At 38.3% G+C, this 17859-nt stretch overlaps 2 protein-coding genes across 7 annotated transcripts in view; one reads left to right on the top strand and one right to left on the bottom strand.

Moving 5' to 3' along the window:
* The window catches only part of LOC143217646 (uncharacterized), a 170892-nt gene that overhangs the window by 132137 nt on the left and 20896 nt on the right, over positions 1 to 17859 (bottom strand). The gene's annotated exons all lie outside the window — the stretch shown is intronic.
* Dip-lambda (Dpr-interacting protein lambda) overlaps positions 1 to 17859 on the top strand; it is a 233757-nt gene that overhangs the window by 39367 nt on the left and 176531 nt on the right. The window lies entirely within an intron of this gene.

Raw genomic sequence — 17859 nt, forward strand, 5'->3', positions numbered from 1 at the left:
ATCGAAAGATTTCTTAATGATATAATAATTCTTTGATCGATTAACCCTTCGAGAACGAATATCGACGTATTGAAAACGTCAAGACTGTATACCTAACAAGTAACATTACCCAACTGATACTCGCTGATTTGAATGAAATTTAACGTACTTATTAAACACCGAAAAATATTAAATATGTGTTTTTTTGTTTCGACTACATACGCTTTTTAAGGGTAGCAAGCACCCCTCAACCTCTGGAGATGGAAACGTTTGTGGCTAATTATTTCTTAAAGGATTCATATTTTTCCCATAAATTTGAGCCTATTTTCCCATAACGTCCGATTTTTTCTTTTTTGGGAAAATAACGCAACAAATCAATTCTGAAGACAGATTTAGAGCCCCATCGCATAAAATTACTGATTATAGATACTGCTAAATCCGGAAAGTCCGGCTTATTATTTCCAAATTTAATTGACCTTGAAAATCGACGTCAAGGTCGATTTCAAGGACGCCATCAAGTGCATTACTCTGAACTGTACAACTTTGGATGTAGCACTTTTTTCAGAAACTGTATCCTTTAAGAAATAATTAGCCACAAACGTTTCCATCTAAAAAGGTTGAGGGATGCTTTCTACCCCTAAAAAGCGTATTTAGCCGAAACAAAAAACCACGTATTTAATATTTTTCGGTGTTTAATAAGTACGTTAAATTTCATTCAAATCAATGAGTATCAGTTGTGTAGTGTTACTTGTAAGTCCTGCAGTTGGTACGATGACATTTTAACAAATTAAAAAAAACCTACAGAGTCCCCCATTGAGAAGTGTTATTTTAAATTGTAAAAAATGCTGTTATTTTACATTTAACAATTTGACTGGCCACCCGTCGAAGATTGACAACTCCAATCTTCGCATATGTAATATGTGGTGTATTAGAACACCTTGTAATATTTCTAACGGTGGAGATGACAATAAGCATTGCCATAAAACTGTTCTGAATGCTCCAGGGTAGTTAAACCCGCCCCTAAATCGGCGTCTAATTTGTTCGTTTTTTTGCACTGTGAAAAAACAACATTTTTATATTAATATTGGCTTTATTGTAAGAGATGTTTTATCCTTGAAAATATTTTCCACATTGGAAATATGAATAATTACAATGATATACACATGATTCGTTTTATCGAATACAATTTTGCAAAGGGGTGTTATACGATTCATGTTACGTCCGAATATTTCGAAAATGGAATTGTGGCCAGCTTTTCGAGATAATGAATCACTGTGTGAAGCATTGTAGACAAAAAGGAGGGCTAAGGGTTGCAGTTAATTCGTGGAAAGATAGTAACTATGCAGGGGTGGTTTTCCACCGTTTGATTATACAGAGTTGGAGATTCAGTAACACAACATGAACTTCGAAGGGAAAGTAGCTAATTATATAAAAGCTGGTTAGTTCTCATATCACTCGCAGGAACAGTTCTCAAGATAAATAGGCAGTAACTACCCCTTCGTGAGGCAGTCCGATAAAACATAAAATAGCACCATTGACCAATGGCAAAGTTGTTTCAGTAACCACCACATGAATTATTGACATATACAGGGTGAGTCATCTAACGTTGCCACCTCAAATATCTTTGTCGTTTTTAAAGCCTAAGTATGAAGTGTACAAATAAGGGGCTTCGAAAATTAGTGAGTGATTAACGAGTAGACTGCGAATTTTTAATGGTTAATGCAAAATAATAATGTTCTGTGTCTGTTAGCTATATAGTCACTGAATTCCTAATGAAAGGGACTATCATTGTAGGTGTTTAAAAAAGCGTGCTTCCATTTTAAAAAATGAAGGTGACCTTGATATCTCTAAAAAAGATCATATAAAAAATAAAGGTATTTTTGTGTCATGTGAGCCCCACTGAACCATTCAACTTTATACTTCAGACATTTGACGTGTCTTTAAAAACAACAAAGATATTTGAGGTGGCAACTTTAGCTGACTCCACCTGTACAGTTAGCTAAATATTAATTGATTAATTATTAAAAACGAAATGAGCAACCGCGGAGCAACCACGAAGAGTCCCTTCAATAACATTAATTCCTAATACATATTTAAGTACGCATTAAATGGTTTAATCAAGTATTAATTCAATTGGTCCATTTTATATTCATGATATTTGTCATTGATTATATATATTCATGGTAACCATTAATTAAATTAAACAGAAATTACATAGAAATTTTTATTATTCATCGAGTAAGCGAACTCGTTTGTTACTTGAACTATTAATTGTTGAATTAATTCATCTAGTCGCTGAGGATTTTATGCATTTGTGATAAAAACGAAGAAGCGTTCTTTCCAAAAAATGTCATGTAGAATAAGAAAGCAAATGTTTCTACGCAAGTTCATAGCAAAAATTAACCCTCTGCACTCGAAGATATTTTAACTCGAAAATTAAACATTTCTTACGTCCTAGAATATATCCATTCCCCAGGATTTTGAAAATATTATGGATATCAAATTGGTGTGATACCTCATGCAATACCTAAATGTTTAGTAATTGACCAAGACTGTCGTATTACCTTTGTCTGATTTTAATAGCACAATATTCAGTATTTTTCAGACGCAAAATTCCCTTGAAGATGATCCATACTTGGATCAAAACGTTCAGAAAAATCTTTTAAATTGCGAAATTGCTTTGCTTTGATTTTGGATCGAATCTGTGTGATACCTCACGCAATACCTAAATGTATAGTTATTAATTAGATACCTACATATGTAATAATGTAAACAATATTTTCAATGAAGGTACAGCAATTTTAGTGGCGCCTCAGAGTCGCCATGCGAGTGCTACGGGTTAATTACTATTATAAGGAGATCTATTATAGCAGACCGACAAATATGGGGAGGCTACGACCTTATTTAACTTTACCAAGGTATACATATGTCGCATCCAAAAAAAACTATTGGAATACATGCGTCCCAGTTTGAAATATTAACACACAAGTTTCGGTTTCGATATACAGCCAGCCCCAAGCTGGTAATATCGATTTCCACAAGGAAAAGGCAGCAGATCCACATAGTAAAAGCTCGAGTCGAAAGGGTGATCTAATGAAAAAATTGATGTCGTCCAGTCAATGAACAGTTGTAGAGGGAAATGGAAGGAACACAATTTTTAACTTTGGGTCTTTGTTTGCACTAGTGAGGAGGTAAACATACTAAAAGCCACCACTCCTAGAAAGTGAGCGGGGTGCAGGGTGGCACTTAGAAGGTCCCCTTTTTCGGTTTTCCGTGTATATCTCGGAAACTATGCGTCCTAGCGATAAGACCATTCCATACAAAATTAAACCTGACAAAATGTGCCAGAGGATTGATTCGATTCAGTTTTTCTCTATCTCGCACAGTTTCTCAGATATCCGCGCTCAAAGTTCACTAATTGTGAAAAAGACATTTTTTCCTCACGTTTTTTGCCTTCTTTGACTAGCTAACTCTTCAGCACAATTAGTGAACTTTGAGCGCGGATATCTCGGAAATTATGATAGGTAGCGAAAAACTGAATGTAATCAATCTTATAGCACATTTTGTCACCTTTAATTTTGTATGGAACGGTATTATCGCTAGGACAAATAGTTTCAGAGATATAAGCGAAAAACCGAAAAAGGTGACTTCTACGTGCCCCCTGTAGCCCGCTCACCTCCTAGGAGTAGGGACTTTTAGTATGTTTACCTCGTAAGTAGTCCAAACAAAGTCCCAAAGTTAAAGATTGTGTTCCTTCCATTTCCCTCTACACCCCCCTTACGAGCGTTCATTGACTGGACTAATGACTTTGATTGCTTTATATAAATCATAAATTTGCATAATCTATGAACAATCAGATTCGTCATACAGGCTACTAATTCTTAAATTAATTATTTAACTGCTATGCAAGAACGACGTCTATGCAATCTGACAAATATTTCAATATTTATTACACGCACTAAACAGGGTGTTCCACGCAACTGTCGCCACGATTTTCCTATAAAAATGTTCGGCACAAAATTAATTAGTTTCTACTCGGCTGCAAAATGCAATAGAAAAAAACAACTGACAAAAGAAATTTGTTCGTGCAAAACGAGGGTGACCTTCTGGGCCTGGCCCGGGTTCCGCAACCCCTAGGGGCGTTTCTGCCTATAAAATTTTTTCGGGTTGAAATTATAGAAAATTTGCTGCATCCGGAGTCACATAAAAATGCCCAGATCACCCTATAAGTGATAGAAGGCTCGGGGGTGGGGGTTGAAGGGTCGAATAGGGGTTGGCATGTAGGAGGAAGAGAATAGATCGCAGGAGGATTGTTCCGCGTGTCGGTACGCGGAGAGATTCGCGAGCGTATGAGCGACTGCGTGCACCCGCGCACACAGAGCTCTCACGGATCTGCGGGGGATGGAAGCGAGCCTACACCCCCGCAGCGTCGGATATATATGCATATTCAGGACTTGTTATGTAGTTGGCCGATATGGCCGCGGAACGGTCGGTGTGACGCGGTGGACCACGCCGGAGATACTGGGGGATAACCGGTGACGGACTGCCGGACATCCGACCTGTTACCCCCTCGAGCGTCCTCCGCGCCAGCCGCCGCCTCCTCGCCGACTTCCTCTACATCCCCTTGCGACCGACAACACACCCCCCTACGCCGACACATACACCCATCCATCGTCATCTCCGATACCCGATTCATGGAAATTCGGATTCAAGTGGGAAAAATTAAATACAGTCGACCGACCATTAGCTGAGGTTGAGACCAAGCCGGTTCGGATTATCGAGATGTTTAGATAATGAAACGTCCGTGTACTTACACATAGTCGAATAGCTGAGACGTTCTACTCGTGACTTGACGGATACTTTACGTATTAAGGACATTACAACAATTACAGTGGAAATTAGTTTATGTTATCGGCGCACAGGTTCGATCCAAAACGAAAACAAAGCAATTTTGCAATTTAAAAGATTTTTCTCGACGTTTCCATCCAAGTATGGATCATCTTCAAGAGAATTTTGTGTCTGAAAAATACTGAATATTGTACTGAGTGTTTCACAAGATCAATAATAACCACAACATAATTTTTCACCGTACTTGCTGTGTGTAAATGGTTTACAAGTGTCCTTTGCAAAACCAGTGCAGAAACAAAGGAAGACGTATATTGACAACTAGCCAATCAGACACGGTGATCGAAAAGTTCTTGAATCGATTCGATACTTGACGGTAAATACAAATTGAAAACTGCCTTTCCTGACCCAGACACATTTAATTATATACCATTTGTTGTTATGCTAAAAATTGACATTCAAAATATTTGACCCAAACGATTCTAAAACACTGAGTGTTTATTTGGTGGATGAGAACAATTCTTAGAACTTACTATATGAAAAGAAACTTCTTATAATAAGTAGGAAACTATATAATATAGGAAACTATAATAACTTCTAAGAATTGTTCTCATCCACCAAATAAACACTCAGTGTTTTAGAATCGTTTGGGTCAAATATTTTGAATGTCAATTTTTAGCATAACAACAAATGGTATATAAGCAAATGTGTCTGGGTTAGGAAAGGAAGTTTTCAATTTGGATTTACCGCCAAGTATCGAATCGATTCAAGAACTTTTCGATCACCGTGTCTGGTTTAAGCACCTCCACTTGAAAAAAAAAGTTATGTAGACCACGTAATGGGCCCCTAGAAACTAAACAACTTTTGTCTAAAGCATTTCTTCCTATCTCAAAAAATGTAGAAGTTATTCAGGAGGCTTGTCTTGGGTGATTCACCCATAAACACAGGGTGTAATATTTATATCTGTTAAAATAATCATTTTTCAACGTGCACGGGTTAGTACTTTTCTATACAGAATAATCAACCGCATCGATTAGTGCACAAAACAGTATACGATTCCGTTAAAAAAGTCGAAGTTGACCTTGAAACGTCGTAAACGCCTCCACCCATAAACACACACACACAAGTCATGTGCACCATATCGTTTCTCCCTCGATACTATGCAACATCTGTAGAAATAATTCTTTTGTACAAAATATTTAGACGTTACTCGAAGCGAGTTGGGCGCCCCTATACTGTATGTATATTCGTTTCTGGTAAAAATATTTAGTTTCATGGTTTTCGCCGTGCGTCGAAGCGCGAAAAATTCTCAAAGTTCAAAATTCAATTTTTGCTTAAAAGTGAAATATTTTGGAAACAGTGATAGAGGAGGAGAGATTGAAGATATGGAATTGGAGCACCGAGATTTATGGAAGTGTAGCGTTAGTTGGTGAAATACTGAAATTTTGTTATAGGAATATTGAATATTTTGGCGATCGTGCACTCCCGTTGAAAAATGGTAAATATAATATTGCATTCGAATGTGTCTCGAAACTTGTTTGAATAGTTTCACTCGGAAATATATCGCTGTACGCGGGAGAATCTAGAGCATCGTTTTAAATGTCAAAGAAATATTTTTGTAGCTCTTACTGTTGAAGTACAACCAATTTTCAAATTCGAATATGTGAGTGTTATGTGAAAATTAAACATCTCGGGAACTGAAAATGATAAAAAAGAACATCTATACTGTTATTAAATATTTGAATATATAAATTTTTTTAGATAATATTGATCTGTCAGTAATATCATTCTGTAGAACCGTAAATATTACTTTAAATATCATTTGAAATATTTTGTAAAATTTCAAAACTCTTTCAAAAACCATTCCATTTACAACTGTACTATAATGTTAACAATATGTTCTGCGGTAATAAAAATGTATATTTTACATAAACACATTAAAAGAAGCCACTTCCACTTCGAGTTCACGTATAATCCATAAAACAAAAAAACATGAAACGTTCGAATCAAATAGTTTTTACATTTCATTTTACAGAATTTGATGTGATCCGCGTGGATTGATATCATCGTGGATAGCGTGTGGTAAATTCTAGTAAAATTGTTGGCATTCCATTGCCAGAATATCTGCACTTTATATTGAAAAATGTAACACTTCCAATTCCCCGGCTGTTTTCTACGGGATTTTTATTGCATACTACACCGCACGCGATAAATTCTTTCGTTTTAATCGAATTTTTCGAAAATTGGCTATTCCTATCCGTTGTCAGCATGTTAGTCGAATATTTCTCAAGCAGTTAATCTCACGGATCAATATTAGACTTTTATACGATGATATGGTGCTGATTAATATTTATTTAAAAAATCTATTATTGTTATTATAATATTTATCGTGTTTAGGTGCGCGTAGAAAATATTCACGGTATTTTGGATTAATTGTGTGGATCACGAGTTGTAAACGATTAAAAATGGTGACGATCATCCGACGATTTTCACCATTTTCAATCTCTAAACCAGTGCTGGCCAACCCAAATGGTTTCACGGGCCACTTTGATGACGCGTAACGTTACTTTAGGTAAACATACTTTTAAAAAATGTAATACAAATACAAAATGAATAAAACTTTCTTGTTATGCAATTATATTTATACAGTTATTTATTTAATATTTTTTGTATATATACAACGAGAAACAAAAATTTCAATAGAAATATAAAACCGTCCTGTTGGTCGCACAATTTAACGTGGCGGGCCGCGGGCCTCGTGTTGGCCAGGCCTGCTCCAAACCAATCAATCAATCTCGATGAAATTTTCAGCACGTATATAACAACAAATTTAATCAATTTTCGTTACAAGCCCTAATAAAAATGTTGTAAAAAGTAACTTCTATTTTTTCTCGTAATTCAGACGACACGTGGGAGCCATTAATTGCTGGCTGTATGTAAAAGTTCTAATTTCATTGTAGTGGTAAAGAGGATCCTACCTCACTGGATTAATTTGTTCGTATGCTTACAAAAATCTGTTTCAGCGTAAATAAACCGGTGTTCGAAATACGCTTCCTCGCAACGATACAGTTCCATTCGGCGCGGCGCGCGGCGGTTACAATGGCCGCTTACCGCGTTGAAAAATTGCGACGGTGCTCCTCGGAGAAATTGTTCCTTGATTCCGCGGCAGCGTCGTGCATGATGAATGAACATACGGTATCCTCGCGGATACAGCGTACGGAGAAATTCGCGCGAAAACTTTTTGGCGGTGCCAGCCGCGTGACATCCTGCGTGACCGTGCTCATATATCTTCGGTATAGTCAGCTCCGGGCAATGATCAGGAACCGAGGTACGTGCTCGACATCTTCAACGCGAAGGATTTCACTTCTGGTCTGAATGAGCTTCAAACATTCTCCTCGGCGGCTGCGCCATTCACTCAACCCCCTTTTTCTTGCCCCGTGCGCCCGTATGGAGCAGTTTCCGGAGCACGTGGACTTTACTTCGGCAAAGTTCCACGCGGAAGTGCTTCGCAACGTGCGCCGATTAGGAATGAACCTTCCCCATCTCTCTGTCTCTCTCGCTCTCTCCCTCCCTCGCCCTCTTTCTCTTACGCGCACGAAACTTCTCTCTCCCCTCGTGCTCCTGTAACGGATTTTTAATGTTAGGAGGTAATAACTATCGCGCCAAGAAAAACTTGAAAACGTTTTTCCCACCTCCTTCGCAGGGGCTGACACTTTCTTTATTGACCTCGACGGTTATTTATTTTTATAAGGGGTGAAAGCCCCGGCTTAAATGGGATTTTATGGAAGTCCGCAGACCGCGTTCTTAACACTTTGACTGCCCATGTCGGATCTACAGTCGGGGACAAAAGACACAGTGCCTACTGGGAAATATAGGGTCTTACACATTGAAAAGTGTTAGTTTAAATTACCAATCACGTGTCGAAGTCTGACAACTCTAACTTTCGTCAATTAAAAATAACGCGAAATTTAACCCTTTTCACTCGGAGCTATTTTAACTACCTAGAATAATTCCTTCCTACGTGACTTTTATCATTTTACATATACAGTCAGCGGCAATATTAAGTGGACACCCTTAAAAATCGCATAACTTTTTAGAAATTGGTCCAAAGGACTTGAATTTTTTTAAGATGTTAGACCGGCTAGTTCGCTAGAGAATAAGTAAACAAAAATTTATTGATGTTTTGTCAACTTTTTTATCTGGGTCTGTAACGATAATTTAAAAAATGCGTTTTATAGATTTGCTACAATGCTGAGCTACAAACGTTTAAAGATGATCACGTAAGGGCGCGAAAAGCCTGGCAAGGCTGAAAATGTATGTAGCTCATTGCAATGTTGACCATATAAGTTACCGAAATCTATAAAACGGATTTTTTAAATTATCGTTACAGGCTCAGATAAAAAAGTTGACAAATAATCATTTTTTAAATTTTGTATGGTTCCAACCAATTGCAATCTTAATAAATTTTTGTTTACTTATTCTCTAGCGAACTAGCCGGTCTAACATCTTTAAAAAATTCAAGTACTTTCGACCAATTTTTAAAAAGTTGTGCGATTGTTAAGAGTGTCCACTTAATATTGCCGCTGACTGTATACAGTGAATGTAAAAGGTATTCGTACGCCCTTTAAAATAGAATAACTTTTTTATAACCGTGCCAAACGACCTAACTTTTTTTAATCAATTAGATATAGCATTGGTTCACGAAATGTGATATGCGAAAAAGATTTTCCAAATGTTATAATTTAAAAGATTACAAGTGTGCAAAAATAAAAAAGGCATTTTTTAAACTTTTTTATTGGGGCCCTTAATAAAAATTAAGGGATCAAAAGAATTAAGGGATCACTTGTACGAACCCGAAAGATTGTTCCCACTTTACGCGATCATAACACCGTCAAAAATTGCCGTATCGATATCGTTAAACAATGGTTTGAAAGCCTGAAACCGCTAGTTTCAGATGCTCTGTTTCAAATTGTTGCTATGTTGGTTTTTTACAAAGTTATAGCGAGATGAAGACAACATTGACGGCTAACAAAAATTTTGTGCAACTTTGGAACGTCACACGGGGAACAACAAATTTTTGTGATAAATCGCGTTAATATCATTTGGAAGGGCTATCTTTCCCGTGTAAATTGTGTGGTTGTTGAATATTGTGCGATTTTTTTTATTCGAGTTATTCAACATTGAAGTAACTATGGGCTTTTTAACTTTATCTGGCTCCAGAAAGCAAAAAAAGTATCGTAGAATCTTGTGGAAAAAAGCAATAGGAAGAGCGTTTCTTTCTCTTCGAGGCACTCCTTTTGTGTTTTCAATTTCATTAACATTTCGATATAGCAGGTGTTTCTGAAAATATGCTTAAAAAATGCACAATTTCCAGTTTTCCTTTAACTCACTGTATCTCGGCGAGAAATGATCGTAATACCATGATCCGAACGTCAGATTGAAGCAGAGAAAAAATTCATGCTTCAACAAAATACTGTAATTTCTTTTACAACCTTCTATTCTCGAATATGTCGTACTTATGACTCGCTTTAAAAAATTGCTTCTTCAGCGAAGTAGGAGCTAAACATAAATTTATAGTTTTTACTAATCATTTTAATGTAGTGAAAATAATATGCATATTAATACTCTCAGAGGGTTTTAATCTTTCCTCCGTTTAAAATTGTGCACCTACTCATTTTTGTCATAAATGCATAAAATCCGCAGTCTGTTTATAACTGAACGACTAGACATAAAGCAAAACATTCGTCAGAGAGTCTTTCGAAGAGCACGTATAAAAATGTGTACTTTTAAAAATAAATTTTCACCCATTCCAGACCCGAAAACCCGAAATTCATCATTTCAACCTCCCCGCTAGCCCTACTCCAAACGCGTACTTACTAAAAATGTCGTACATTCAAATCGGAAACTCTGCATCACGTGCACTTGCCGAAATCTAGGATGCCGAACGAAACGGTGCTCGCGGATAGAAGCCTGGAGCGCTCGGCAGGGAGGGTTGTGAATCTAATTTTTCTGCTGGCGTGCACAGAAGCGCGGAGAATTTCGTTTTAAAAACGGCGCGGTTTACGCGTCGGCCGTCAGTATAAATAGGGAATCGAACCGATACGGAAATTGAGATCCGCAAACAATGCAACCGCGGCTGTGGCATCGATTGCGCCTCGCTGCTAACGTTTCAATGAATAAAGTTAACCAATAAAGCATCGGATCGCGTGCCGCGCTCGCAAGATCGAAGGCATTCGTCGAAATTAATACCGTTGATCGTTCCTACGCGGAGCAACGATCCTCCTTGTTGGATCAAACGCTTGAAAATTTCATTAGCCACCCCCACCTCATACCTCCACCCCCGACCTCCCAGCCAGGTCTCTTTGTTACAGTTTTTTGATGTTTACCGAATATCAACATTTGAGAATCGTAGAACGTTACATGAGGCGCTGATAATTGATCGATTGCAATTAACAGAAAATAAATTGCTTATACGGTGTCATGGTGACAAGGATACTTCAGTGTTCATGGGGATTGAACTAAAGAAATTTGTTCTGCTATGTAGAACGTCTAGAAAATTTCACTCATTGCAGTCGGAGCTATTTTAATTCGAAAATTAAACATTTCTTCTGACCTAGAATAATTCCATTGTATATGATTTTTTTCGTTTTGTGGATACGAAATTGATACAATACCTGAAACAATACTTAAATATGTAATCATTGATTAGATACCAACATATTTAATAATGTTGTCACGTCCGGTGGTTCAGCCATCGCTAATAATTGATATAATCAATCACGTATAACACATATAGCTTTTGAATTTCTTTTTATGCTTGCTCTAATTTTCAGCGCGATATTTCAATTTTTCTGTATTTTATTTAAGCTTAAAGTTGTTATGTCCTTATTGAAAAACCCTATATTCGCGGAAGCTAATTCCCGAACTCTCGGTTTTGACGCACTGAGAAATGCGGGGGTAAGTGAGTTGACTTGCCTTTGGAACCGCGTTTCGAAACTTCTTTCAAGTTATTACGATCAAGAGGGAATAAACCCAATCTTGCTACACGCGTACAGGTTCATGTTCAGTCTTCAACTAAGACCGTGGTGTCCAAGCTCGAGCCCTTTATATAGGAGTGAAATTGTTCAGAAAATGGTAGTGGGGGTAAACGGAAATCTGGAAGATTGTCTATGTTTCCCAGATGTATTTCCCACTTTCCCATAAGGGGAAAAACTGTTTATTTGGGCATGTGCGAGCTGGACCTCCTGCATGAACACGTGGTTTCAAGAAGGGAGCAAAAGTCACGTAGGCAAAGCCTCCGTACGTAACATGGCCAATAAAATAGTAAAACAATTGTAAATTGTACGAAAATGTTAATTGTAGAAAAAACAGCATTTTTTTATAGTGACACTTCTTAATGGCTCGGAGGACCTTGTGAAACACTCGACATTAGTAGGCAAAGGTGTTTGATTGATCTTGAAATAATCAGCTGATCGCAAAGCCATTAGCGCATTACACAAGCGCCAAGAGAGAGAGAGAGAGAGAGTTAGATTACGAATTACGAAATAGCATGGACAAATATAAACAGGTAGGTATGTATAACAGTGGATATATGTATGCCGACTATTATCGGGGGCATGGTTAATACTATTCCGGGGGAGTATGATCGTCGAAAATTATTTAATCGTATCGATTATCTCGCGGAAGCTGCAGCCATCGTCCGAGCATGATATCGACGGGCATCTAGCTTCCTACGATATATCATAATACGTCAGCCGGATTCGTTAATTCGCCGACTATCAAAATGGATGTGTGATTGACCCCGGTAATACAGTTAATTCGCATGACGGGCCGAGTTCTATGAAAATTCAAGCGCGACACCGTCAATGGAATTTAATGGCCCGGGACTGGAGAATGGCGATCGGATGGCGCACCGAAATGCGCTCGGAAGTAGATGCACCGATGCAGCGATGCACCAATGTTGATGCACCCCTTTATATGTATATATTCGCTCGTTCACCTCCCTCCCCACACCGTACATGGTGTTTACGGAACGATAAAGAAATATTTAACGCGCGAATGCAGCCCGCGCGCGCGCGATACTAAAAAGCACCGACCCCACCTGATCAGCTGACAAATAATTGCATTGCGATTTTCGAGCTGTTTCGAATTAATCTGAGGTGTCGGGAATTGTCGATATTGCCCGCTCGCCGGAATATGGCGGAGTCTGGTCACTAGGAAATATTTTAGAATTTATTATGGAACGCGCGTAAAATTAATTACTTACCGGTGTGTATTCATTATTTATTTGTTGGAACTTCTTTAAAAATTGTTTCGTCGTTGCGAAACTAAGTTGTTTCGCATTATTTCAGAAGTATCTGCACAAAAATATTTATAAAAAATCGTTTAAAAATGCACTGCGTAAAGTCGTATCGAAATTGTTTCTTGTGTGTGTATGAAATTATCTTACTAAGTTAATTATTTACAATTATAAATTCACTTGAAGATTACTCGAAATGTCCAAAAGTAGTTTATTTTAAAGAATTAATGATTTACGTTACTTCATATTATTTAACGACCACTTCCAGAAATTATTTGTACAAAGAGACAATATTTAAGAATTGCTCGTGTAAAATTGATTGATAAATTATTTGAAATCTTTTATTAAACCTATTTTATAAATATATGTATTCGCATTGGGAAAGTAGCGTGTCTAGTGATTGTCAATTAAGGTGAGTTCATTAACGCCAGATTTGAAATTGATCTGGCAGCCATCATTAATGAAAGTAATCTGAAAATTATCATTTCCCATCCAATCCATATCGCAACTTAATCAACAAAATCTGCAAGTGTTGTGCTCAATATTAACTGCAAGTAAACAGTATCAATAATTTAAACTGTATTTCACACACTGCCAGAATAAATACGTTCGCTCAATATTGTCCATTATATTATCGAAGAGTATAATCAAAGGATATCTGAATGTTCGGCGAGAGTATGTTGGCGTTCAATGTATTATAATTTTGTAGGGAAAATCATGTAATTATGAATGATTGTTTGCTAGCTCGATTATTATTGCAATAGCTACTTCAGTAAAAACAGCGCGCTGAAAGTAGACACTTCAACCTTTAAAACGAGTCTGCGTAAACTGTTCCCAAATTTTTTTCACCGATGCTACAGTAAGTTGAACTATTCAATGTATTTAAACTCTGTAGAGACGTTTAAATGTAAACTGCTTGAGAAGCAGAAGATCTTCCGATTTTCTCGCTTTTTATACTGCAAAACTAGCCTGTGCCCTATAAAACAAGCTCGGGTAAACTGTTCTTCGATTTTTATTTACAAAGCTATAACAGTTTAAACACTGATGATTTTTCCTTAAATTGTTGGGAAAGGAATTCTTAACGTTTCAAATAAATAATTACGCTTTATCCGAATACAGAACCTGAAGAAACACATAAGAACTAAAAGTAGGATCCTTGGCCTTTAAAACGAGCCTAGACACTCTATCCTCCAACTTTTCTCTTCAGAGCTACGTCGCTTGAAACGTCACCAATTCTACTTCACCGTAACTGTTAAATTTTCACAAAAGGCATAACAACTGTCCAACTTTCGTAAATAGCTATGCTTTGTCTTGACTCAAAATCGAACAAGAACTTACTACAACTAAAAGTGCAATCTTTGCCCTTTACAATCAGCCTAGATCAGGGGTGGCCAACCTGCATTCGCCAAACGTGGCGTATTGGATGATTATATTATAAATGGCGCATTGCATCTTTGCGCCTACTTATTCTTTTGAAGTTTTCATCATTCATGTTTTCCATACCTGAGTGTGCCATTGTTCCATACCATGCTCTCAGTTCTATTCATACAGCCTTCTTGCTCATCAGTTCGTCGCAAGTTTTCGACAGTTCACAATTGCAGGATGTGAATTGCGGGTTTGACGACAGCGATCGCCCTCTCGTCCAAGAGATCATTTCTCACTATTGCAGATTGGTGCTCCAGTAACCGAGTCTTTTGAACTGGCGTAAATTAATGAATTTAGTTGCGTGACCCTCTCCCTCCCCTCAGCGTAAGGTAGAAAGAGCGCTCGAGTTGTATGGGGCGCATCCGAACTCGTATGCGAAAAAAATTGACGCATAGTAAGTAGAAGGTAGGGGCCACCCGTGGCCTAGATACTCTGTCCTGCAGTTTTTCTCTTCAGAGCTACTTACATCCCCTTAAGCATAACTGATTCTATATCATCGTCACTGTTAAATTTTCACAAACGCATTACAACTGTGTGTGTCCAGCTTTCGTAAATAACTATGCTTTATCCTGACTCAAAATCGAACAAGGACTTACTAGAACTAAAAGTGGAATCTTTGCCTTTAAAATGAGCCAAGGTACTCTATCCTCCAATATCTCTGTTCGGAGCTACATCACCTCCAACATCACCAATTCCTCTCAACTTTTCAACTTTCACAATTTTTCACAATTCACAATATTTTGATAAACAACCATGCCCGAACAAGGGACGCAACGTGAACACACACGCAATATCATTCACCAGCATTCAACATCATTCGCCAACCACTCGGACTGTCCACCAACCGAAACAATCGACCAAAGTGCATCCGCCAGACGCCTCCGGCGACTTCAAATCCGTTTCACCGTCTAAAACGCCATTAATGCGATCAGAACGCGTAACAGGGGAGCGAAAATAGTGCGCAAACAAAGACACGGCATTAGGAGCAGTCTGTATTTGAGACGGGTCGGCGTCCATTAAGCCCACAGGCCTTTTTATCAAGTCTGACCCCGCTGCGGGGGAGGGCCAGGAAGGGACACAGGCTCTTCTCTCTCTCTGTTTCCCCTGGTAACTTTTAAATGGTCCGCGATCGTCGTGTCAAACGACGCAGTCCGAGTGCAGTCGAATGAAACGGCAGCTCCGGTAGCAAAACACCGGTAGACAGGTAAATAGACAGCGGTGAAAGTAAAGGCAGAATGGACGGGGGGAAAGTAGGAAACTTAAAAGCGCGGAAAAACTCGCCGGGAGAACGGTCTGGGGTCAGTCTACAGTGCACCCATGTTAGAGTCAATGCTGCGGGAACACTGGCTAGCCCGATGATCATCGATGACTGTGCATCGATCACTAACGTGAGGTCGCAAAGGATTTTCTGAATATCTTTTTAACCTTCGTAAGGTAATGTGGGATCTCAGAGAACCCAGCTTTAGACTTTTGAAAAGAATTTTTATATGAATAAAATTAAATTTGTTTGTTTACTTTTCATCCTGTGTTATTCTTTATCCCAAATTAGAAACGAGGTTGTTTATGAAATTCATTTGTCGGGGTCTAAGAGACTCCACCTTACTATTTATGTGTTATTAGACACCTTACCTTGGTTAAGGGTTAAGAAGTATTTCAACACTGAACTTCTGATTCTCAAAAAATAAATAATAAATTTAGGCTCGTTTTAAAAAACCTGAAGCCTCTACTGTCTATATTCTAGACCATCATTTTCTAGGATACTTTTGGAGGACGCGTCTCTGGTCGAAAATGCAAAAATATCCTGCATATTGTTGTTGATTTTATCAATTATTACTAATACAGTTCGCGACAATATACTGTAAGACAGGTCTGGCCAACACGCGGCCCGCCACGTTAAATTGTGCGGCCCGCCAGGCGATTTTATATTTCTATTGAAACTTTTGTTTCTTCTTGTATATGTATACAAAAAATATTAAATAAATGAAGTGTCATTGTTATAATGCGCAAGTGCGACTACGAACTCCAGTTCTACAATCTTTGATATCATTGAGTTACAGTGCAACAAAAAAATTGAAACAAATTTTTGCGTCCACATCAAAAATTAATTTTTACAATACTTATATTCGTTCGTGGCACCGTTCGTCGAAATGTTCGTCGAAATGCGCGGTTCGCGGCGCAATTCATCGAAATGTTCTAGTCTGTACGAGACCTAAGACAATCGGAAGCACATTTTCCACAATTTTAATTACCACAAAACGCACTACCAGTTACGATAAAATGAAATCTCCGCGTGATCGATGCAACTGCTACTTCTTTTAACCAATTCTGAATATTGCATAACAACCGCGGCTTCTCTGCAATTCCGGGGAGGCATTAAGCCAGTTGTCCTAATAGAATTCGCAATAAAATTGACCAAGTTACTGGCCGGAGTTCGAGAAGGGAACGGTCGGACAAGATTTGCTTGACTCGCGTGCTCGTAAAATCGATTATACGAGAGGGTCTCGGTGGAATTTTTGAAGAGGACTATAGTCTCTCCGGAGGAATTGTTCGCATAATCGTGCCATACGTTCGCGGTATGAGCGTTTTACCGTGCAAAAACGCCGACCGCAGTTCCTTCCAAAAGTGCCATCGCCGATCGAGAAAGCATCGCGGCTACCCGGCGGCCATCGCGATTCTGAAAACTTGGACGATCGCAATAACAATTCGACGAACCCGCGGCCCCTGTCGAATGGCCCTCCTGCTCGAAGCATCGAGGGTGGTTCGGCACAACGTGAGAAATCCTCGCGTCGAAATAAATCGCAAAGTTTAACTCGTCGCGAGATATCGCCGGCAAATGACTAGATAACCCGTGAAATATTAGATCAAAGTGTGCCGTCTCAAAGGTCCGCAGTTACCGAACTAATGCGAAATCGTCGATGCGATGTGACTTAAACTACCCCTAACTCACCCTGGACTACGTCGTGTAATATCTAATTCTGGTGAACATGTTGGATATGAGCTTGAAAATTGATATGAACGTTCGCTGTTACGTGACTGACCCTTTTAATGAAATAATAAAAGATATTGTAGAACAGACATTCGCGTTTTTGTTTAATTTTAACCACAATCAGAGGCATCGACTAGAAAACATTGGGTTTTTAAAGATTTATTAGCAGAAACCTACTTTTATGAAGTCAAGTTAAAACTGGAATGTTTAAAGACTTGTATCTTATAAACAAATTCGGATTCGGCAAAGTGATTACATAATCCCAATCAAAACTTCAAAAAAGTAAAACAATTACGCCAAGTACATGAAAGTGGAAAAAGGAAAA

This window comes from Lasioglossum baleicum, chromosome 17 (genome assembly GCF_051020765.1).
Source record: "Lasioglossum baleicum chromosome 17, iyLasBale1, whole genome shotgun sequence".
In the NCBI taxonomy this organism is placed as follows: Eukaryota; Metazoa; Arthropoda; class Insecta; order Hymenoptera; family Halictidae; genus Lasioglossum; species Lasioglossum baleicum.